This window comes from Dipodomys merriami, unplaced genomic scaffold, assembly GCF_024711535.1.
Source record: "Dipodomys merriami isolate MVZ:Mamm:240054 unplaced genomic scaffold, mDipMer1.0.p SCAF_18, whole genome shotgun sequence".
NCBI lineage: Eukaryota > Metazoa > Chordata > Mammalia > Rodentia > Heteromyidae > Dipodomys > Dipodomys merriami.
In genome coordinates this window covers 23,735,991-23,761,270 of record NW_027203159.1, presented here as the reverse complement: position 1 = coordinate 23,761,270, position 25,280 = coordinate 23,735,991, and positions in this window count along the sequence as shown.

Here is a 25,280-nt window from a genome sequence, read left to right as displayed (position 1 = left end):
TTCATGTCAAACCGAGAGTTTGAGACTTCTGTATCAAGTTTGATACCAGTACAAGCAGGGAATCACAGAGACTCTTAGGTTCACTATCAAATGAGAACAAAGAGGAGGTCCTATAGCTAAAATTGCAGAAGTCTAGTGCTCTGCAAAAGCATGCAGTAGCACAGCATGCAAACCGTGGTGAAAAGCCCTACAGTAGGCATCCTGCCAAAGTAATTTAAAAAAATAAATTTGAAAAAAATTTTCATTTTTGCAATTTTGTTTCACAGAATGATCCTGATGTTGCTTCCAAAATTTGCCATATGTCCCTTCTATGCTCTCCACTTAGTTCCAACCGGACCAACTCAGTAAAGATATCACAACTTGTATGGACAAACCTTCCCTTGAAGATGATTTGGGTAAGCCTGATATGTAAAATACAATCCAAATCAATATAGGCCAGTCTCACTGGAATTGTATTCTGATGGTAGATTTCTTTGTGCTTATATAGTGACCATCACTTGGAACCAGAGAGAAGACAAGAGTTCTGAAAATGCATGGCAATATGTTTCCTCTGAGGAAGACTGGGATGAAGGTAAAGACTGGCTTTGTCTGCATTTCTGTGATTGAATCTCAACTTATCTTGTGCTGATATATGATTTCTTCTTTTAGGAGGAAAATTAAGATTCTGTCATGAACTTGGACTGTGTTGTATTCTAATATCAATAACATATATGAAGATATGCAGCCCTAAATGTGTAAAACCAATGTCAAACCTCTAAATGATTTTTTTACACAATGTCTAAGAATCCTTTTTTTCAATGTTTATTACGCACATCAATGTTCCTTATAAGGCTCTTAAGTGCTTGAAACTTATTATTCTTTAATAATATACAATGTTAAAGACCATCTATTGTAGCACATCAAGCAAGTATGTGTTTCCCTTTGGCAGAATCATTTGGGGCACAATCAAATCCTCTGGCAACAACAGGTAAAGTAACAAAGGAGGAGACTACACTGCTTGATAAGAAATGTACTCACTATGTTGCCCATGTAATTGTAACCCCTCGGTACAGTATTTTCACAATAAAAAATAAATAAAAAAAAAGAAAATGCTGTTTTCTAATGATGAAATCTGTCAAAATTGAAAGTAAAGTAATAGGATAAATGAATAACAATCTTTCTGTTCTTTATAGGCATATAATTTGCTCACTACAAATGAAGTTTGTATTGTTCTGTGACCAGGTGACCATTTGATTGGTGGTAATAGTCAAGTAGTTTCCGTTGGACCAATAATATATGCAATCACCAAAATTACTTCAAATTACAATTCCTCTTCTGAATGTTCTTGTCATTCTCTTATGATCAACTTAAATCAGAGAATACATAGATAATGCTGTTTGGGTAGACCAATCGTTTTATTTCCACTTTCAGGGTTTCAGGATTTACTTATCTCATCAGTTATAATAGTGTAAATGGAAGTATATTCTACTAATACTGGATAAATGCATACACTTGTGGTTGGGTATCATATCTTCATTCTGAAATTGAATAATTACCTTGTTTGAATTGTCTACCTGCCTTAGTCTACAAGTGTTTGAGGAGATCCTTGACATGAATTATACTTTGCATTTTGGGAAGATATATATTAATGAAATGTATTTTCTGCTATATTTTAACCAGCAATACATACATGGATTTCAAATTTCAAATTCCTGTATTAAGTATTGATACCCATTAGATATGGTATAGATAGCAAAATGAAAAAAAGAAATCTAAACTACAAGTTATTGTATCCCTTAGTGTTTATGAGATTTTTGAAAGCATTTTATGATCTTGTCCTTCTATCATCACAAAATAGATTGTCCTATTGATTTTATGGAATGGGAAAACACCAAGACACTCTTACTGACATTGTAAGGTGGCAAATAAGAGAACAAATGAACAGCAAATGGGCTTGCTTGGAATTGTTTCTAAGCCTTATTCCATTTGGAATCATGTAATTATGTTGCTTGGTAATATGGGACTTCATCCCTTTTATAAGTGAAACAATACATTCTAGATGTATCAATATTTTCAAGTATTTTCCTTACTGACCAGTCCTCACAAAAACATGCTCATTTAACACAGGACCCAGTTGTATTTACTTGAACTTCTCATCACAGTTCAACCTCATATATTCTTCCTGTGAAAACGTAGTAAGCATACTCAGAATTTCTATTGTTTGCTGTGGTCAAGCATACTACAATGCTATATGGTGATGTATTTGCAGTTTATATAATGAAGATAGTCTGATGATAATTTTCTAATTCATGAAGAGTACAGAGAGGACTAAAATTCATACTGCTATCCAACTGAACGGTATTTGATCAACAAAATACGTTTATTTTCGTGGTTATGATGTTTCTCATCTTCTGTCATGCGGAGGAAAATGAATAGGTCATAATTATTTTGAAGATTGAAAAGCACACTTGATAATGTTAATTTTAGCATATCACATGTTTCACAGATGAGGATCTCATTACAGATTAATAAAGTCAAGGATTTCTCTCAGATTCATTTCTGGCAGTAATCCCCTCAAACCAATAGTATAGATCAGTATTTTTAATGAAAATCATGGGTACTCAGCGATTTAAATCTGCATGAATGCCAGGAACAAAACAGCAGCAAATTGTCAATACACTGTATAACAGAAAAGAATCTAGGAACATGTCTCTTAGGAATTTGTCCGAGATGAGATCTGAGGAAATGGTTTAAGGCAGCCAAAGAGTAACCATTGTCACATTCTCTTCACCAATTAACCTCGGCAAAATGAGATGAAGCAGTGTTGATCAAATGGTATAGCATTAGAGATCTGAAATGCGCAGGGACTGTGTCTAAGCCTAGAGTTCAAGCCCAACGATCAAAAATAGTAACCGAACACAGGGATGTAATGCAACATTCATCAATATTGCCCCATATTCACAGGTATTTCCAAAATCTTTGAACTATTTTCACCGACATAAAAGCCAACTAAGTTAGATTTTATTTACCTCCTATTTGTACTATCTTGAATATTCTCTTTGAAATTCAGAGAGTAATATTTGATGGATCAGTGCTATTTCCCTAACTTCATCTGTTCAAGTGATTCATTAGTATTACTAATTCTTTTCTTTTATGCTATTATGACTTAGGGATAGAATCAAATTTTTTCTGGCTTCTAAGTTTGGATGGTAGTAGAGGACCTGTGAATTGATAAGAGAATCTGTGACAAAGTTGGATACCAGGTTACTTGCTGATTTGTCTCTTAAAATTTATCCAACCCTATCTTTCACATTCTGTGTGTGTTTGTGTGTGTGTGTGTGTGTGTGAGAGAGAGAGAGAGAGAAAGAGAGAGAGAGAGAGAGAGAGAGAGAGAGAGAGCAGATTTATGTTCATGATAAGATATTTCTCTATATGCAAATTTTGTGTCTGTGTGTACACAAACTGAAGTGGTATTACAATTTTTCCCTACACAGTTTCAACACTCCTATGGTGAATCAGGGCATATAACTATGATTTTTGGAATTAAACCTGAGGAGATTTTTGCCTGCCTTCAATTCTTGATTTTACTCAACCATGAAAAATATTAAGCACAGCTCTTCCTTGGTATTGAGGATTGAATGCCTAATTGGATCATTGTTTCTGTTACGCTGAGCTCGATACTAGATATTTTTCCAAATGTTTGTGTCTCTGGCATAGAATTCTCATAACCATACATATTTGATGAAGTATGTTAGTGGCAATTTTCAATGTTCACTTAAAGTCCAATATTTCAGTGTTCTTACTGACAGGTGACATGCATATGTTACTAAATTTTTAATTATTTCCCCGGAATGCTGAATACATTTAGCACGAACTACTTCACAATGTGACTATCACTACAAAAGGGCATTTGTTTCATGCACACAAAAAAGTGTAAAAGCAACTTACTGGTTTCAGCCATGGCACAGTTCCGTTAATTGTACCTGAAGTTATTTGGATTTTATACATTCATATTTTACTTGCTTAGCATAAAGCATTTGTCCTATGATCAGATACATCTCATGAAATAATTACTCTTTGTGCTTTGTTTTTATCCATCGCTTCACAAATTTTGAAATGGAGTTCAAATTATCCTGTTGATTTATGTTCATTGCAATAATGTTATATGCTAATTCCAGTATAGATTTTATTTCTATACAACTATGCAACCTATGTCATCTTATTTTCCTGGATGCACGATATGTCCATGAATATTTTATGAAAATATTTCAGAACCTGTGCCCATACATAGCTATGACTGACTGACTGGGTGACATTAGATTAAGATTTGCAGAAATGCATCATAATTGTTAAAGCAATAGACTGACTATGGTCACATTTCAAATATTCAATGAACTTTGAATGTGTTAATAGCATGTGTAAGCATAATTTGTGGAAAGGTTTGTATGCAATGATCCAGATTGAATGGAAATGTTTTTTGTTTGTTTGTTTTTTGTTTGTTGGTCATGGGGCTTGAACTTTGGACTTGGGCGCTGTCCCTCCGCTCTTCCGCTCAAGGCAAGGACTCTACAGCTTGAGCCACCGCTCCACTTCCTTGAATAGAAATGGAAGTGGAAGCAGGCATGTAATGTTTTGAAAATAATTGACGATGTGCTTTTGTTACTTTTTGCATATCTCTTGAAATACTGGTGTAATTTCTTATTCATATGCAGATTACAGAAAAATATATTCAGGTCTTTTCCACGGAAACTAAAATATTATTGCTTCCTCATTTCTTTTCAGGAATCATTCAGTAAACAAACCATGAGTTCAAATCATTTTTCACTGTTGTAGTTACATCTTACCTTTATAAATATTTGTGGCACTCACTCAACTAAGTAAATTCATGTTGATTTCTACTACCTGTTCACTTTCCTTGAATCCAGATGTTTGTCTTAATTCGAATTCAGCATGTCACTTTCCAGATAGACATGGGAAGGTTGGAGTATGAAAACTTCTGTGACCACATCATCATCAACTTTTGTTTCCCTTCTGAGAAAAAAAAATCATACATCTGTTTTTACTCTCCTTTAGTTTGCCTGTGAATATCATCTTCCATTTCTTATATTGTTAAAATTTTAGAGCCTAAAAAATATATGACAAAACTGCAGTGATATTAGATTTCTTACACAAATCCTACATCAACTCTCTATTCTATAGACAATGGTCTTGAAAATTTCAAAATAATTTTCCAACCAATATTCTGAGGTGTATTTCTTACAATACAAGTCTTATCCATGTCAATGATTTACATGTGTATTCTCATCTGAAGAAATTATGAGTTTTTTTCCAAAACCTGTTGCACGCAAAGCAAAACCAGGTTTTTCTTTGTATACACAAAATAACATTCCAAACGTATTCTTTTGAGAGGGGAAAATGCAATTTGTGAAAATAGCATAATTTTGTGCCTAATTATAATTACTTTATGACTCACATTGACAATAAGATTGAAATAGGGTATTGACATTAACACATTTTAAATTTTGTATGTTTACACATGGATAGGTATGTACCTTGTAATCTATATAAAGACATGTGTTTATACATACGTTCTTTTCATATCTATACTTTACTACATTTTCAGAAAAGGTCTTCTACTGCTTTATATCCAACCTGTTTTAGGTTTAATTTAGAACACATGAATTTCTGATTTCCTATTTTTAAGCAAACTGTTGTTTAAAAATATAAAAACTGCACTGTTCATTAGTGCACCAATAAAACAAGAGAAAAGCATAGACACAAGGAAATAGATACTAAGTAATAGGATCTTTCTATATGTGACTCCAAAAAGGTACAAAATCCACCAATTTTCAATTTTATTGAAAATTAACACAATTTTCAGGAAATCTAAAAGGAAAAAGGACACGCTAATCTGGAAGTAAGTGAGCACTCATTGATATACCTATTTGATGTTATCCCTTCTCTCTTCTGCGGATTCCTGCTATGCTTGGGGTATTCTTTACTTTGACAAACATCCAAAAGGCTCAATTAATTTTCAGTCTTCTATCATGTACTCGTTTATGTTCTTCATCAATTTCTTGTATCCTCAGTTTATCATCAGTTTCTCTAAAGTTGGTGGTTTGGCGTCCCACAAGTTCAGTTTCCTATGCTATTTCATATATTTTCCTGCAACTTGAATGCAGTTGAAATCTCGGAAAGTGATTTTCAATACTCCTTCACTTCTTCCACACTTATACTTTAAATCTTTTGTAAGAACATTTAACAGAAGTCATTCTTCTTGCTAGTTACAAGTCTGTAGTATAATTTGTTTAAATGACATGTTACCGTTAAAGGAACCTTCATAGATGTACTGGTCCACAGTGGATGATTGAGAATTTTTTTGAGGGGCGGGGATAATTTTCAATTGTTTAATGCTTCCATGCTTACTCCAGTATTGTTCTACATACATGTTATCCGAATATATGTTCAATTTTTCATCTATATGAAAAAATTAGTTGTACAGAAGCATGTTGATATTTCTATCCATATGGCTGTTTGTCCTCTCAGTATTCACCAATGAGTTCCATGAAATCTAACAAATAAGCATATTCTATGTTCTATGACAAAATGTAATTAGGAAAGCATACATAGCACAAGGCCTACAACAAGGTAGGCCCTTTAGACCTTTTTAATGCTTGATGCACTTTTTCATTGTTCAGTAGTCTACAGTACTTGGTACTATGACAATGTCCTTTCTCTTAGGATGACTGAGTTTAGAGTAAACTGTTCCTTTAGTTTTCCATTCCAACATGCATAAATCTTACTTCACTAAAGATGGCATCTTTTTCTGTCATGTTCAACCATCGAATACTTTGCTCAAAAATTTTGTCCTTACCAGTGCAGTTCTTTAAATCCTATCCATCCTATAACTTGAAGTCTAGCAATTCAAACCAAAGTGAATCAAACGTCTCAAAAAGGCAGATTTTTTAATTCTTATTGTTGCTTCACAACAATTTGTAATTATTTATAGTTTGTTGTTTCAATTATTTTATTTAGCTGTTTATATATTGTTCCAAATAAAATCTGACAGCGAAGATCAGGAACTCAGACCTCATAAAACACTAGAAATGTGTATCTGTATCTCACATTGTATGGTTGGGTCCATCTTAGCCCTCAAATTTGGGGACATAATCAAATACTGTCACAACAACAGGCACCCGAAGTGCAGTTTTTAGCTGGAATAGATTTACTGTCTGAAAAGAAAATAAACAAAGGATATGTAATGTCTAACAAGCATACTATTGCCAATAAACTTCCTTCCTACCTATGAGCACCATTTTGAATTCAATCTGATACTACTTGAAGAAAAAATTATATATGGTGTGATAATCACTAGCACCAGATGATTTTAAATGGAATGGTAGACCAAATATCCTTCTCATTCTTGTTTGAACAATTTCTATTATGAAGAGGCAATGTGGGTATAGTCCTAAATTTTAAACTCTACACTTTTAAAATTTACTCAATCAACTCATGCTTAACACAAAATATGAATACCCAATTAAACATGGAAATATTTTTTGGTTTTCTCTGATCAATACTTTTATTCGACCAGATCAATGCAATATTGTTCATATAAATTTTGTCATAAATTAGTGTATATTTCAATTAAGAAATTTCAATGCCTTCAAATGTAAATGATAAAATAATTGCACTGAATGAAAAAATGTTCATTGCACACGATCACCTTACAGGAATATACTATTTTCCATTCTGTAATGTGAGAAAAAGATTATAAGTGTAACTATATTATTGAAACAATGGAAGAAACACCCTGGAAACTGTGGAGGAAGATAATGTCTGAGAATTACTCAAATTTTCCCATTCGTCAATTAGCAGCCTTTTATGGATCAGTAAGTTGAGCAGAGCACATAATTATTTGAGGATATTTGTCAGGGTCATTTTCAAATTTCATACATAAATGTTCTGGTTATTTATTTCCAACTATAGAAATATATTTGACATTATTTTAGCAAAAATAACATAAATAGGACACAATTGAATTCCTTTCTGGAAAGGCAGCCATTTGAAAATTTAACCCTGATTTTAACGTGTTACTAATTGCCTCAAATACAATTTTAATATATTCTTAATGCAATCAGAGGAATTGTATTTCATTTTCACTACTAACCCTATGCAATTTACAAAAAAAAGAGTGTATATCATTGCATATGTAAGTATATAGATAATTATTCTTAAGTAGTTCTTATAAAAAACAAATAACTGCAGTTATTTCTTTGTCAAAATCATCCATTTCAGCTTTGCATGCATAGTTTAATATGTTAGGAACTTCTAACAAAGTCATCAAAATGTATGCATGATTTGCTCTATGGAAAATTCCATTCCATTCATCGTATTATGTTTTGTCCATGATAAGGATGCTTAAATTTTTATATGCATCCATCCTACAATATGAAATAAATAATTAGGATATTTGATACGTCATTGGAATTTCATATGGAACTACATAGTCCTTAGCAATAGATGTACAATGCTGTTGCATGGTAATTTTCAAAACAAGGCCTTTTGTGCAAAAATAATTTAACAAAATGATGAGAGATCTGAAGTGTTTTTTCTAATGGTTGTCCAATTACACCATGATACCTTTGAAACCCAGCCACAACCTAAATGAAAATTCTTTCAAAGGGACAAGATTTACAATCAGCCTCAGTATACATTGTTTTGGGGATACAGTAAGATTGTATTGCTTTAAATATATGCCCTATTTTATTAGGTCAAAATTTTACAACATTTCAAATGGTATCAACGTGTATCATGTTTTGTTTTTTTCAATGTTCCTTCATGACTGGTGTTCTAGAAATTTAGTGTAAAATATTCAAGGTACAAGAGGATGTAAGAAAGTGAATAAAATACTCTTCACGGAGGGATTTCTTCCTAGAGAAACGTGTGTTAGAAACAAAATGCATAGTCTCTTCATTGGCTCAATGTGTGTTTTTGGTGGGGCAATGTGAGTGTGTGTGTGTCTGAGCTCTCACACGTGCACATATTCACACCCTGTGTTTATGACTAACATTTTCCAATCAGAAACTAGGATGTTAAACTATAATAACATATGTGAACAGCAAAATTGATCATTTGGTATAATTCTTTATATGTTGGTCTTAAGAATAGTCATATGGGACTGGAAAGGTGACTCAGTAGTTGAATGCTTCCAAGCAGGCATGAAGCTCTGGTTGTGATTCCTTATCACCACAGAAGCAGAACAAACTGAAAAAGTGTTGCTGTGGCTCAAGTGGTACAGTGCTAGCTTTGAGCTGAGGAACTAAGAGACAGTGTACCGGGCCTGAGTTCAGGCCCAATGACAGGCAAAAATTAGTTGTTGTTTTTAAAGACAGAAAAAGCTGTCAATTTTCAGCATTAATTACAAGGCTTTTAATTGCTTCCTCATTATAATTATCCAAATTAATCCATTTGGCCTCAGATAGCTAAATCCAATTTACAAAATGTAATAATATGAGACATGGTTCTATGGAGTATGCCAAAATGTACATATCTACCAGGTTTGGTCCATACCTTAGCTACAGTAAATAATGACATAATGACCATAGTCAAGTTGGTAGATTTATTTTATTCTACAATGTGATTCTTTGGGTCAATGCCAAGAAATGGCATTACTTGATGATAGAGAAGCTCTCCTTTTAATATATTGGAACTCGAGTGTTTTCAACGGTGGTTGAAACTTGTTGACAATCATAATACAGACTAGCGACGTTCCCATTCGGTCACATACATACTAACTTCTAATATGATTTCTTGTCGAAATGTGTCCTATTTTCACAGGAGTAAGTAGAAATCTCAGTATAGTTTTCATTTATATTCCTTTTCTCGATGAAAATTGTTTCAAATTTGCAGACAAAATGGATGCTAATACAAGGAAATTCCTTTGTTCTTCATTCACAATCTTTTAGGTTAGGCATGATTCATCTGCTACATGAGCAAGCTCATATCTAACCATTGCTACTAGCAACATTGATTCTTTTTTCCTTAGTAAGTACATATATAGAGAGCCACATTCAAGATAACAGACAATATCAACTGAAAGGATCATATATTAAAAACGTAAAAGAATATTAATATTCCAATATAAAATTCAAAAGAAGACGCATCAAATAGGACAAATAAAGTAAGTGTGTATTCAAAAAGCATCAACTATGAGGATCGAATATTTGTCAGCCATTTTATTCAAGAAAATGCACTGCAATTTTGGGTTGAACAAATATATTACAAAAATTCAAAGAAAATTTTCCAAAAAGACTAGAAGATCCTTTACTATAGCCATGTGTCTTAACGCGTTAAAATAAGCTTATACTCCTTCTCAGTTTTTCTGCATAGAAATTCATGCTGCTGATAAATATAAACATTTTGATGTGCACGGGATTTATTTTCATTATTATTATGACCAGAAATATTGAATATTTCTTCACGTATGTATTGGTCATTCTTATTGCATACCAAAAGAAATTCCTTGTATACTTTAGCCCTCATAAAATGGGATGGTTGTTTTTGATTTTGTGTTGATTTAATTTTTTTGAGCTCTGGGGTCCTTGCAGGTTGTATTGTTAGATCTTCAATAGATGGTCTCAAAAACTGGGTTTTGTACTTCTATTAATCTTCCCACCTATGACTATTGCCGAAAAAATGTTCTCTTATTGAATGCACTCCCATATATTCAGACCTCCTTTGATTCAATGTGAGTGGATTTTTTTTATTATTTATTAATTTTCTTTGTTCTTTTTTTATTGTGAAAATACTGTACAGAGGGGTTACAATTACATGGGCAAGATAATGAGTACATTTCTTATCAAGCATTGTGCCTCCTCATTTGTTTCCCCTTTCCATCCCTTCCCATCCTCCCCATGCCCCTCCCACATTCCTACAGCCCTCTCCAACCCCACCCAGTGCTCCTCCCCCGACCCTACCGCCAAAGTTGTAAAGTTTATTTTCGACATACGACTTGTACATGGCATTGTTGCAATGGGTCCACTTGTAGCCCTATTAAAACGATTTGTTTTTTTCCCTTCTCCTCCACAAATTATACTGACATCAAATTCAGTGGAAGAAGAGGTTATACTGTGGGGTAGGGAAATACAAATCAACAAAGAAATAATACAATTAATATGCTAGGAACCATCACATGGGAGAAAACAAACAAACAAACAAACAAACAAAACATTTGAATACATATATTAGGGATTATTTCCCTAACATCCACTTATCTGAACTTTTCTGCTTAACTCAGACATATACTAGTTATTGCAAATAAGGGAAACCATGGGACCTATATTTTTGGTCTTGGCTTACTTCATTTAATATAATTTTTCAACACTTTCCAACTTCAAACAAATAGGGCAATGTCATTCTTTCTGATGGAGGCTTAGAAAGCCATTGTGTATATATACCACATTTTCTTTATCCATTCATCTACTGAGGGTCATCTCGGTTGGTTCCATATCTTAGCTATGGTAAATAATACTGCAATACACATAGTCGTTCTGGTAGCTTTATTGTGGCCTTGTTTGTTATCATTTGAGTAAATCTCAAACGGTGGGATTGCTGGGTTGTAAGGGAGCTCTATGTAGAGTCTTTTGAGGAACCTCGATACTGCTTTCCAAAGTGGTTGAAAAAGTTTGCACTCCCACCAACAATGAAGTGAGGTTCCCTTTTGTCGACATTGCCTCCAGCATCTGTTGTAATTAGAGTTCTTGATTATAGCCATTATACCTGGGTGAATTGGTATCTCAATATTGTTTTGATTTGCATTTCTTCTATGGCTAGAAAAGTTGAACATTTCTTCATGTGTCTATTGGCCATCCTTCTTTTTTCTTCAGAGAAGTTTCTCTTTAAGTCTTTAGCCCACTTATTTATTGGGCAGTTGTTTCTTTGAAGATTTGTTGTTGGGGGATTTAATATTTTGAGTTCTAGGTATATTTTAGATATGAGACCCTTGTCCATTGTATGACTAGTGAAGATCTTCTCACAATTCGTGGACTTTCTATTCATCTTGCTAGCTATGTTTCTTGCCATACAGAAGATCTGCAATATCATGCAGATTTCTCCAACCTTTCCTTGATTATTTTTCTGTTTCTGGGTCTCTATTAAGAAAATTTCGAACGGTGCCAAGGAGGCCTAGGGTTTCTGCTATTCCATCCTGAAATATTTTCAGAATGTCTCATTTGATTCCGAGATCTTTGATCCATTTGGAGTTGATTGTGGTGCAGGGTGATATCTAAGGATCTAGCTTTAGTTTTCTACAAGTAGTTAACCAATTTTGCCAGCAACATTTACTGAAGAGGCTCTTTCATCCATTCTATTTTTTTTAGCTCCCTTATCGTAGATTAGATGCCTAGAGGTGTGTAGGTTCAATTCTGGATTTTCAATTCTATTCCATTAGTCCTGTGGTCTGTTCTTGTGCCAGGACCAATCTATATTGATTACTATGGCTTTGTTGTAGAGTTTCAAAATTGGTACTGATATTCCTCCAGCACTGTACATTCTGTTACGGATCATTTTTGCTATTTAGGTTCTTTTCATGTTCCATATAACTTTTTGTATTGCAGCTTCTATTTCCTTGAATAATGAGGTTGGAATTTCGATAGGTATCACATTGAAATTGTAGATAGCCCTGGGAAGTATTGCCATTTTCACGATATTGATCTTTCCAATCTAGGGGCATGTGAGTTTTTGCCACTTTCTAAGTTCTGTTTTGATTTCCTTTTTTTAAAGTTTTCTTCATAGAGGTCCTTCACTTCTTTAGTTAAGTAGACTCCTAGGTATTTTATTTTTTGTGGGGCTATTACGAATGGAGTTGCATTCCTAATTTCAGCCACACTTTTCTCTTTTCTCATTGTTGGCATACAGAAAAGCCATTGATGTTTGAGGTTTAATTTTATACCCTTCTACTTTGCCCAAGGTTTGACTCAGCTTGAGTTATTTGGGAGTGGATTCTGTGGGATTCTTTATATACAGGAACATATAATCTGCAAAGAAGGAGAGTTTTACTGCTTCTTTCCCTATTTCGATCCCTTTTATGTTTGAATCTTGTCTTATTGCTTTATTTAGGCATTCTAATACTAGATTGAAGAGAAGTGGAGAGAGTGGACATCCTTGTCTTGTTCCTGAGTTAAGAGGAAATGTCTTTAGTTTTTCACCATTAAGTATAATGATGGCTGTAGGTTTGATATAAAGTCTTTATTGTATTGAGAAATGTTCCCTGGATTCCTAATTTTTCCAAAACCATCATCATAAAGGGGTGTTGGATCTTGTCAATTGCTTTTTCTGAGTCTATTGAGATAACCATATGGTCCTTATCCTTGCTCCTTTTGCTGTGATGAATTTAATTAATTGATTTGTGTATATTGAACCACCTTTGCAACTCTGAAATGAATACTGGTTGATAGTGCTGTATGATTTCTTGGATGATTTCTTGAAGTCGATAGGTCAAAATTTGTTGAGAAGTTTTGAATCAATATTCATCAAAGAAATGGGTCTAAAGTTCTCTTTCTTTGATGTCTCCCTGCCTGGTTTTGGGATGTGGGTTTTGATGTCTTCATACATTGGGTTCGGTAGTAAACTTTCTCTTTCAGTTTCATTGAAGAGATGGATGAGTATTCGCGTGAACTCTGCTTTGAAGGCCTTGTAGAATTAAGCTGTAAATCCATCTGCTCCTGGGCTTTTCTTAGATGGGAGGACTCTTATTGCTGTTGCTATTTCAATGCTTGATGTGGGCCTGTTAAGATGGTTTAATTCACCTTGGTTTAGTTTTGGCAGGTCAATATTTTCTAAGAAAAGGTCTATTTCTGCCAAGTTCTCAAACTATTAGCATACAGTTTTGAGAAGTATTCCCTTATAACGTTCTGAATCATGGTTGTTTCTGTGGTGATGTTTCCATTCTCATCTCTGAGTTTATTTATTTGGGTATGTTTTCTTCTTTTTCTGATATTTTCTAAGGGTCTGTCAACTGTGTTAATTTTTTGATAGAACCAACTCTTTGTTTTGTTTATTCTTTCTTTCGTATTTTTGGATTCCAATTCAATTAATTCTGATTTAATTTTAACTATTTCTTTCTATCTACTGCATTGGGGTTTATCTTGCTGCTCTTTTTCAGGGAGGATCAGATGTCTCATTAAATTGTTGCATTCAGATCTCTCCAATTTGTGGATGTAGGACCACAAAACTATAAACTTGCCTCTGAGTACTGCCTTTGCTGTGTCCCAGAGGAGCGGGTAATTTGTGTTTTCATCATTGTTGAATATCATGAACATTTGAATTTCCTTTCTAATCTCTTCCATGACCCAATCGTGCCTCAGCAGTTTGTTGCTCAGCGGCCATGTGTTACAGGACTTTCTTTGGTGGCTTTTGGTGTTGAGTTCTAATTTTATTCCCTTGTGGTCTGAGAGAATGCAAGGTGTATCTTCAATGTTCTGAACTTGGACAAGTTGCTTTGTGGCCTAAAATATGATCTATTTTTAAAATGTTCCATGTGCTGCTGAGAAAAATGTGTATTCTGATGCTTCTTTGTGAAATATTCGGTAGATGTCTGTTAAATCTAGTTGATCTATGCAGATATAGAGATCTCCTGTTTCTCTTTTGAGTTTTTGTCCAGTTGATCTATCTAGTGGGGAAAGTGGCACGTTAAAGTCCCCAACCATTAATGTCTTTGGATCTATGTGGGATTTGAGGGAAAGTAGAGTTTCTAGGATAAATTTGGGTGGTCCCTTGTTTGGCGAATAGATATTTAGAACCGTAATATTCTCCTGAAGGGATATCCCTTTATAAGTATGTAGCAACCTTCTTTATCTCCTCACTACTTTTAACTTGAAGTCTATTTTATCTGATATTAGGGTTATGACTCCTGTCTCTTTATGTGGGCCATTAGCTTGGTAGATTTTGTTCCAGCCTTTCATATTGAAAATGTGTTTCTTTTTATGGGCAAGATGTGAGTCCTAAAGGATCTTGCTTTTTAATCCAAATACACATTCTATGTCACTTCATTGGTGAGATAAGTCTGTTAAGGTTGAGAAATAGGACTGAGATGTATTTGGGAGTTCCTGCCATTTTATCCACCTTACTGGGGGCTGTGTCAACTGGTTTCTTCCTAGGGTTCTTGGACTCTCAGTTTGGGTGTGGTGTCTTGGCCTTTATGGTGGTCTTGTTGGTTTTCTATGTGTAGGACATCTTTCAGAAACTTTTGTAGGACTGGTTTGGTGGAGATATATTGTTTCAATTTTTCTTTCCTATGGAAAGTTTTTATTTGACCTTCGGTTACGCAAAAGATTTTAACTGGGTACAATATTCTTGGTTGATAGTTTTTTTTAGGGCATGGCATACATCATTCCAGGCTCTTCTTGCTTTGATTGTCTCTATTGAGAACTCTGAGGTGATTCTAATTGGTTTCCCTTTATAGGTGATAGATTTTGATCTCCTTGACCGCTTTCAGTATCTTTTCCATTGTCTGTGCAGATTATAATGTGATGATAGGATGTCCTCTTCTGGTCTGGTCTATTTGGAGTTCTAAAAGCTTCTTGTATCTGAATAGGCCTATCTTTTTGCATGTTTGGTAAGTTCTCTGCTAGGATCCTGTAAACAAATTTCCTAGACCATTCACTTCTGTATCTAGGTGCTCCTCTACAAAAATTATCCTCAGAGTAGGACTTCTTATGGTGTCTTCCAAGTATTGAATAGATCTACCATATTTCTTGGTATGTTTTGGATGCCTGTATGTTCTTTCTCCATAATATCTAGACTGTCTTCAATCACGGAGGTTTGATCTTCTGCATGGTGTATTCTACTATCAAGACTTTCTACTATGTTTTTTATTTCTTTTCCTTCTTGGTTTTCAGCTTTGATGGCTTCAAATTCTTTGTTGGAGCGTTGTTTTAGATCTAGAATGAACTTCTTTATTTCCTTAGTTTGGTGTTCAATGTTTATTCTCAAATCATTTAGTTGATTGGTTTATGGCTTACTTTTACTCCCATTCCTTCTGCTGGGTTCCATTCAGCATTCCCTTTGTGGTCTCCCGACTTCTTTCAGGTCTCTGTTCATGAATTCCATGAAAGCCTTTAGTGATCTTTGTCTATATTCATCCTGCTCTCTCAATTCCTGTATTACACTTCAATTGGCTTCCTCACATTCTCACAATTCCTTAGTTCCCTTTGAGGGTTCTCAGCCTGTTAACGCCATTCCTGACTTTCTGTCTGATCTCCACCAGCTCCAGCAATTTCTATCTCTTTGACTGATCTCAGCCTGCTCACGCCAATGCTTTATTTCTATTTCAGTGTTCTCAAGCTGCTCATGCACTTCCTGTATCAATCTTTGAGTAGCTTCCTCACGCTCATGATATTCCTGTATTGACCTTTGGTTTACCTCCTCTCTCTCTGTATCATGCTCACACAGACTCCTTTGCAGGTTTTCAATCTTTTCATTTACCATGTTTACCAGTAGTGTTTGTAGAGCTTTTTGGGAACTCTCCTCTGGATTATTCATTATATGTTATGTGCCCTGATTATCATGAGTGGGACTTGACCAGGACTTGACATTTTTTCTTTGTTTTTTTCTGGATTGTTCTGCCTATTTGGGATGCAAGTAACACCAGTTTTGTGCTAGAACACTATCTTAAGGCAAGCATAACTAGAGTCTGTAGTTACACAGTCAAAACTAGATACAATCTAGTTCAACAGATATATCTATTCAACATCAAACAACTATATATTAATGGGCTACAAACCTCAAAGAATAATTTAGCAAGCCAGAAATTATTAGCTTTAGGGAGGGATGTGGATAAAAATAGGAATAGAGGATTGTGGAATGGTAGAGGAAGAGTTAACTTAACTAAGTCCTAATCTCAAATTGGGAAATAGGTTGGATAGAATATTAATAGAGGGAAACACAGAAGAAAGAGAAAGAAAAAAGAGACAAGAAAAATAGAAAAACAAAAATTGAAAATTAAAAAGTCAAACAGAATTTATGCAAATGTAAAAACGTAATGTTCTGAGAAGTAATGAGATAGGTTAAGAGAAAGGGAGGGATAGGAAGGAGACATGAAAAACAAAAATAAAACTGCTTAAATATCCTATAGGTTGTACTGCTATTAAGCAATTTAAGTCTAAGAGGGTTTGAATTGAGTAAGAAATTTCTGGATTAAGTGGGGGATAAGGTATAATAATCCACTACGGGTAAACCTGAGGATTAGAAGACAAGCAATTAAGTCATGCAAAGAAGAATGAATGAGAAGAAAAAGTAAAAGAATGAGAAGAATGAAAAAAAAAGGATCTAAAGGTCAGTAGAGCTAAACAAAAAGAAAGAAAGAAAAAAAGAAAGAAAGGAAGGAAGGAAGGAACAGCACACACACATATACCCCTAAAATAAAAATCATAAGAGGAAGAAAAAGAAGTTAATAGAAAACATTTTTAATTTAAAAATTAAAAAAATAGTTTTTAATTAAAAGTACAAAAATAAAAGAGTTCTTTGATTTTTTTTGGAGGGGTCCTGTATCTCCCTTGTGTCCATAACCAATCTCTTGTTGGAGTCTCTGATCTGCTTGTGGTGTTTTGAGTGACTTGTGTGTGGTGTGGTGACTTGGTTGGTTTTTTAAGGCAGTTGTGTGAGCAGGCAGAAAAATGCTCTGTTTACCCAGGATTTTGTGATCCTCCCTCCAGGCTAGTTCAGTGGGAGGGAGATCTGCTTTGAGTATGACAAAAGAGGGAGATTGCTGTTTCCTGTAATTTGGAGATGCTGTGATGAGGCTAGGTTCTGGGTAGAGTTGAGGCCTTTTAACACACAGTAGCTTTTCTCTGAGGAGCTTGCTTCTGAGACCCTCACAGAACCCAGCCTGGATCCATTCTCAGGGATTATGTTTACTGAATTACAATTGATTGCCAAGGCTGCTGTACGGAGGGGCAGCATCTGGCTCTGTTTACCTAGTGAAGAAAGCCAGTCCTTGGGCTGGCGGAGCTTGCCTGGTATAGGCTTGGTGACTTTTCCCTGGGTGGAGCTGAGCCTGGCAGGTCAGGTTAGGTTCCTGTGACCTGCTAAATAACTCTTTTGTTTTCTTCCAAGGCCTGAGTTGGAGCTAGCTGCTCAGCTAGGCCTTTGTCAGTATCAAAGATGGAGATATCCAGTATTGTGAGGGGGGGCTGGCCTTCCCTCCTGTGCATCCTGAGAAGGAGTGAAGATGTCAGGCTTATACTTACAGCCGTACTCTTGGTTCCTGGGTCATCTCTGGTCTGCAATCAGCAGGATGAAGATGTCTGTTCTGTTTCAGTTTTTTCTGGCTCCTTAGTCCCGGACTCTCTGTGTGCAGGTATGGCAGTAGCAGCCGCCGCTGCCACCGCTGCCACAACTGTGGCTGCTGGCAAGTGCTCTGATCTATCTCCTTACCTGGATATTCCCTCTCTGGCCTAACTCTCTTGTTGTAATTCTGTGGCTTATGAATGTTTACTGGAACACTAAAACTGCTTTCTATGTGAGAACTTCTTTAGCCTTCATCTTCTCTTCTGCCATCTTCCCAGAACTCCCTGCTCATCCTCATTTCATACCCAGTGAAATCCCTTGTATTATTTAGCCCTCATATAAATGGGGTGGTTGTTTCTTGGTGAATATTTTTGTGTGGTGTTTTAATTTTGTGAGCTCTGGAGCACTTCCATGTTGTATTGTTAGTTCTTCAATAGGTGATCTCCCAAACTGGGTTTTGTACTTCTATTTTTCTTCCTACCTCTGACGATTGCCAAGCAAATATTCTCTCATTGAATTCAATACCATATATTCAGCCGTCCTATGATTTGTTGTGACTGAATTTTATTTAGTAAGCTTTTCCCCTGAGAATCCAAGACGATAGGGCATCCCCTATTTCATACTACTTTGAAGTCTTTAACCCATGTGGACTTGGTTCTGGCCTACGTTCAAATATAATTATCTCCTGTCAATTAATCAGACACCTATAGCTACTCTTACGTGTACCATATTGAAGGGACACTCTGTAATCTGAAGATTTTAGCTCCTTTATCAAAATTCAAATGGCTATATGTCTCTAGGATGATTTCGGTTTCTTTAATGCTTTTCTTTTGGGCATTAGGCCTATGTATGTGCGAGTACTAAGTAACTAATTAACAATGAACCTTACTCTGTGTATGTGTGTGTGCATGCTCATGTATTAGTGTGTGTGTGTGTTGGATTGTTTCTGTGTGTTTAATAAGAGAGTTTGGAGTGCAATATTAACATTATTGCTCTGCTTTTCCTGCTATGGGTTGCTTTCTGGTTCTCCTATATTTCCATGTATCTTTTCTTATTACCTTTTCTCTTTCATTAAATGATGTTTTAGGAATATTGATCAGTATTGCTTTGGGCACTTTTCCAAATTTCTCAATGTCTATACTTCCACTCCAGCATCGTGTGCTGCATTAAATTAAATTAAAGAAAAGTATGTTTTATTTTCTCTATTCAGATGATTAATATGTTCCTGGTAGAGTTCCTTCACTTCTTAGGTGAAGGCCTTTTTATGTTCTTTTGGAGGATATCAGGAAAGAAGTTGTTTTTTGGTTAAAGCATCATTCTTCTCATTTTGAGAATAAAGAAATGCTGCTGAATTTTGTGAGTTCTTTGTAAACTCTGTTGCTTTGACAAAAGTTAAGAACCGCCATAGGGAATTAGTATTGTAGCCTACACAACTTCTTTCAATACAGGATGCAAGAGGTTCTCTTGCAGAGGCAGAGATTAATTTCTTCTTTCTCTGTTTGTCTCTCATTTTGGTTACCCTACCCATATTAATTCAGGTAGAAATACCAATTCTATATTGAAGTATACAAAGAGAAGGGATGCATTCTCTCCTCCCTAATAGGAGTGGAAATAGTTTTACTTTTAGGGCATTAAGTGTGAGGTAACTGTAGCATTTTCATATGCACTCTTTATTTTATTGAGGAATATTGTGTGGGTTTCTATTTTCTCCATAGTTGACATAATAATGGGGGATGGATCTTATGTGATTCATGTGCTTCTTCCTATTGATGGATTGAATTATATGGGTTGACTTGCATATATTGAACCCACTTTACTGTCTAGTATGACTCCCCTTTGGTGAGTGTTTGTGTTTATTTTACTAGTTCTTTATATCAGCTGTCCAGAAATTTTTTGAGAAGATTGAACGGATGGTAAAGCAAGAAATGTTTCTACCGTTCTTTCATTGATGAATCCATAACAGGTTTTCTTGGGGAAGTATGATGAACTCGTACAGCAAGTTCACTGTGAACGTTGCCTGTCTGATTCATTAAATAGTTTAGCATGATTAGAGAGGGTTGTACTCTGAAAGATCTCCAGAAATCACCTATGAACACTTTTTGTCCTGGGCTTTATTTTGTTGTTTTTTCCCAACATATACGCTTATCTTCTTTTGAATCTTGACTGTCATGAGGTTAAATATCTCATCTCCAGTTTCACACATTTGGGTTTATTCTCTCTTTCTGTCTGCATTCCGTAACTCAGATTTGCTAAGAGTCTCACAATTAATGTTTATATTGTCACATAACCTAAAGATGGTTTATTCAATCCATGTATGGTTTCTCAATTCTAATTTAATTATTGTCTCTTCTATCCATGAAACCCCTTGGAGTATAAATTTCCTCTCTTATTGTAATTAATCTAGACCACAGAAGTTGAATAGATATAAATGAAGATCATTCTAAAATTTCGTTTGAATTCTTCTCTATAAACTTTATTCTGTTTTGCTATTAAATATTGTAAGTGAACCTTCTAAAGAAGAGCTGTGGCCTCCCAAAACACGCATTAATATTTCTTTTGCCATGACTGTCTGAACAGTGGTGCAATTGTCCATTGGGCAAAAGAATGAGTTGAATGACTTTTCTAAATTCATGACATAGGAATTTCAAAATTATTGGTTCCTAAAAATACCTGTTATGTATGCTGTCATTGTTCAGCACTAGGTAGTTATAATTTCTCTCTCTAAAGGTCCTAGTTACTTCCATAACATATTAGCATTAAAAAAGTTTCTCCAAGTAGAAATAAAGTTCCATTTTCAACATTTTAACGTCAAAGAGTTCACATTACCCTTCAAGATTTTGATGAAAACTCTCTGTAATTAACCCTTAAATATAATTTCTTGCAATTCCTCACAGAACCATGGGATTAAATAGATATAAATAGGAGATGGGATCAAACTGACAAATCGTCCTACCTATGAATACACATTCTCAGTAGGATTTGAGAATTTATTGGGTACTTTTCAAACTGTAACTTTTTTTTCTTGATAAAGGAGTTACATAGTCTAGTCAAAAGAATGTAGGCTTGAAAATTGTTGGTTTTATAGTTTCAGGATACTATGCAAAAACGCTATGTATTTTTATATAAGTCAATGTGTGATATCATTAAGTCCATTTTTATTTCTTATTACATTTCAATACAACTTCAGAATAAGAATACTAAGACAATTATCCACTCTATTCATGACACTAAAGAACATTGATATCATTTCACATGAAAAAATTATGATTCAGTATGAGTATTGATTGTTACTCCCTGAAGGATATTATTCTATGATATAAATTAGGATGAGTAATAAAATGATATATCGGGAATGAGAGAACACTCCTATGAAGTTACTGTTGAAAAAATGAGTATATTCTAGAATACTTTTTCAAGAAATATTGTTCATTTCTGGAAAGGAGAATGACATATGTGCAGTGTGAAATATTAAACCACTAATACATATATTGTCCACTTTACATACAACCAGTGCAATTTATATTCTAACTGAATTGAAGAAATTATTATAAATATTTCCTTTTCTCTTCCAACCACATTAGAGATTTCAGGACTTTAAGTATCATCCAGAGTACATAAAACTTGAGGCTCAATTGTTTTTTGGCATTTTTGTTCAGCAACTTTCATATAAAACCAGCCTACAGATTGTCTATCTCCACACACACTTTTGGATTCCAAACTATACTGTTCAAGATTATTTTGTATTTTTTATTGTGAAAATTCAGTGAAAGCAGGGGTTATACTGTGGGGGAGGGGCATACAAAGTAATAAAGAAATAGTCTTATTAATGTGTTAGAAACAATCGCCTGAAAGAAAAAAATATCATTTGAATACATATCTTAGGGTTCATTTCCCTAACATCACCTTATCTGACCTTTTCTGCTTGATTCAGACATATACTAGATTTTGCAAATAAGGGAAAACATAGGACCTATGTTTCTTTGGGCCTGGCTTACATCACTTAATATAATTTTTACCAAGCATTTCCATTTAACTGCTGTGAAAAATGATAGTAACACACCGTAAAATTTCCTATGATTTTATTGTTAGACAAAAAGTGCAAGAGAATTAAAGGGTGTTATAAATGCATAAGGAATAAATAATTCAAAGATAGTTGTAGTATCCGTGCGGAGAATTGTGTAAAATACAAAATTCTAAGAACACAAATCTCTCCTAATACTATCTTTGTTTTCATGAAACTCAATGTATAATAAAATAGCAATTGGACTTCATACTTTGTCAGGTATAAAGCCATCCCATTCTTACGTTTCAGTTGACTAAAGCACAAGTTGATCTGAGAATCCTGAAGTCATGAACTGGATATGAGCATTCTTTGATCTGATACAATGAAAAGGACAAATCTCAAGGGAGATATTCTAAAAGGTGATGATGTTCGTAAAGAAAAGCAAATATAAAACAGTGGGGATATTTTCTTCTTTCATATGGAAGGGATCTGCCTTACTGACTGTGATTTACTTTATGAGATATGAATGATATATGAAAATATATCATTTTGTGCACTTTCCAAATACTATTTCTATAGGTCATTTGTCTCTTATTTTTTTTCTAGAATATCATATAATGAACAGACATTAGCCTTCTATTTCCACATTCCCATGTCTGTTTTCATAGTGTTATCTCTATTGAAGCTTTCAAACGATTTGCAGAAAATCAGTTTCTCTTCCTATTAGTTTAGAAAACTGCATTCTCAAACCCTTATAAATGGAAAAGTCACTGATGTTCATGTTATAGTTTTGAAAACAAGAAGATATTACCATTTCTTCTCTTGTGCAGTTCAGAGTCACTGCACATGTGGTATCGTAAGATTGCTACAATTTAAAGTGGGCTCAAAAAAGAGCTTTTGAATTTAATATTACTAAATTTTCCTTTTCCCTCATTTAACAATCTTCATTAAGATATTCTCGTGTAAAATTTTGTAGGAGAAGGGAAAGGGTTCACAACTCCAAATCTACATATTCAGAAGACTGAGGATATGATTGGTGGGTCAAGTCAGCATCTCATTTCAAATGAACCACCAGCACAAAGGAAGAATCACATTGGTTCAACGTAATAGCGTGTTGGCCTTTTAAAAAATATCTTAGAGCTATTGGAAGGACCCTGAGATCAAGCACAATGACCTATACTCAAGCTTATCTGCCATGTTTAAGAAGAGACCATTTGCAGAAAAAGTATTTTTTAAATGACCTTTTTGCTAAGGGCAATTATACAAAAATAAGCATTTCACAAGAACTTTCACACAATTTCAAATGTGACTGTGAATTGTTTTCTTCTGTCATGTGTTATCAAGGAAAGATTAACAAAATATTGGTAGCATATTCTAGGCCAGGACTTTCGTACGGAATAACTGCAACTTCATAGTGTTATTTGACACCTACATTGAGTAATTCCAACATTCTTGCTCTTAATCAGCAGTAGCTTTGAAAAAATCCCAGGGGGATTAGCTTCCATCAGAACTTGACAATATTTTCCATTCACATTTGTTTGTTAATTTTTTTCATTTTAAAATTATTGTACAGAGTAGTTGCATAGTTCATTAATTTTTTGAGAACAGGTTTACATCAACATTTGGTATATCATTTAACTCCATGTCATAATTTCTTTTTCTTTTTGTTCCATCATAGTGATTGAACTTGGGGCATGGACAACGTCCCTTGCACTTCACCTGAAGGCAAGTACTGTATTGTTTGAGCAACAGCACTGCTTGTGGTTTCCAAGTGGTTCATTGGAGTTGAGAGTCTAATGGACTGTCCTTCCAGGGCTGGCTTTGAACTCAGATCTCAGGCTAGTAAGTAGATAAGATTAAAGTCATGAGACTCAGCACCTGGCTCAATGCCATATTTTAAGGCATAGGTTGTACATAATTTTTTATATTTTACATGGCATAAAATATTTACTATGATATCTTTATTAACATTTATATTTGCACGTAATTATTTTATTCCTTGATACATAAATTTTACTAAGAGAAAAGTATACTGCACATCAATCATCCTCTTTCAGAGTTTGAAATATGACAATCCAATAAAAGCTTTTCTGAGAATATGTTTAAGGAAGAGAATAATTACTTTTTTAGAACAAAATTTCTATTGAAACAAGAGCAATGGGAAAGCACTTCTATGTAGGTATGAACAGTATTATCATAGTTCAGATGAGTTAGAGATTAAGAAAACATCAGCAGTACCCTTCTACTGAAGCCTAGAAGAATTGCAGTAAATTGTTTTTGTCATATCATAGCACTCAGTAATGGAAATCTTCCCTTCAGTCTTTCGGCCAGAAATAAGCTTTTTCCTTGACATAGGCTAGCTTGGTGATGAAAGATCTCAGATCATGAGCTACAAAATAATTATGTCAGTACAAAAGTAATTTGGTTCCCACACAGCAACCACAATGGAATTGACCAATGCAAATGGAATGTGTATGTGACGGAAGAGCTTCCTGTTGTCTTTGGCCAAGCTAACTTTAGATAATTAACAGACAGCTTTCTCTCCCCACTTAACTGTTTACATGTTTCCTTTTATTCTCCCTTATCAACATTACTCATTTTCAGAGCTGTTCTAAATATTAGCTGTTGCCTTCCTAGAGTATTATTCTCACGTCATATTATCTAGCTTTGATTGAACTGCCAGGACACTACTTTCTGAATGGCACTATTGTTTCTAACAAAAAATTATAGCACAACTCACTAAATTAGTGGCAAATATGCCATCAACAACCCAAATATAAACCTATATCTATGGTAGGAAGCTTTTTAGAATTATTCCTTTTTTTATTATGAAAATACTGTACGGGGGGGGGGTTACAATTACTTGGGCAAGATAACGAGTACATTTCTTATCAAGTATTGTAGCCTCCTCCTTTGTTTCCCCGTCCCATCCCTTCCCATCCTGCCCCCAACCCCCCACAATCCTCAAGGCTACCCTCACCACCCCCCAATTGCATGCAGAAAACTACCA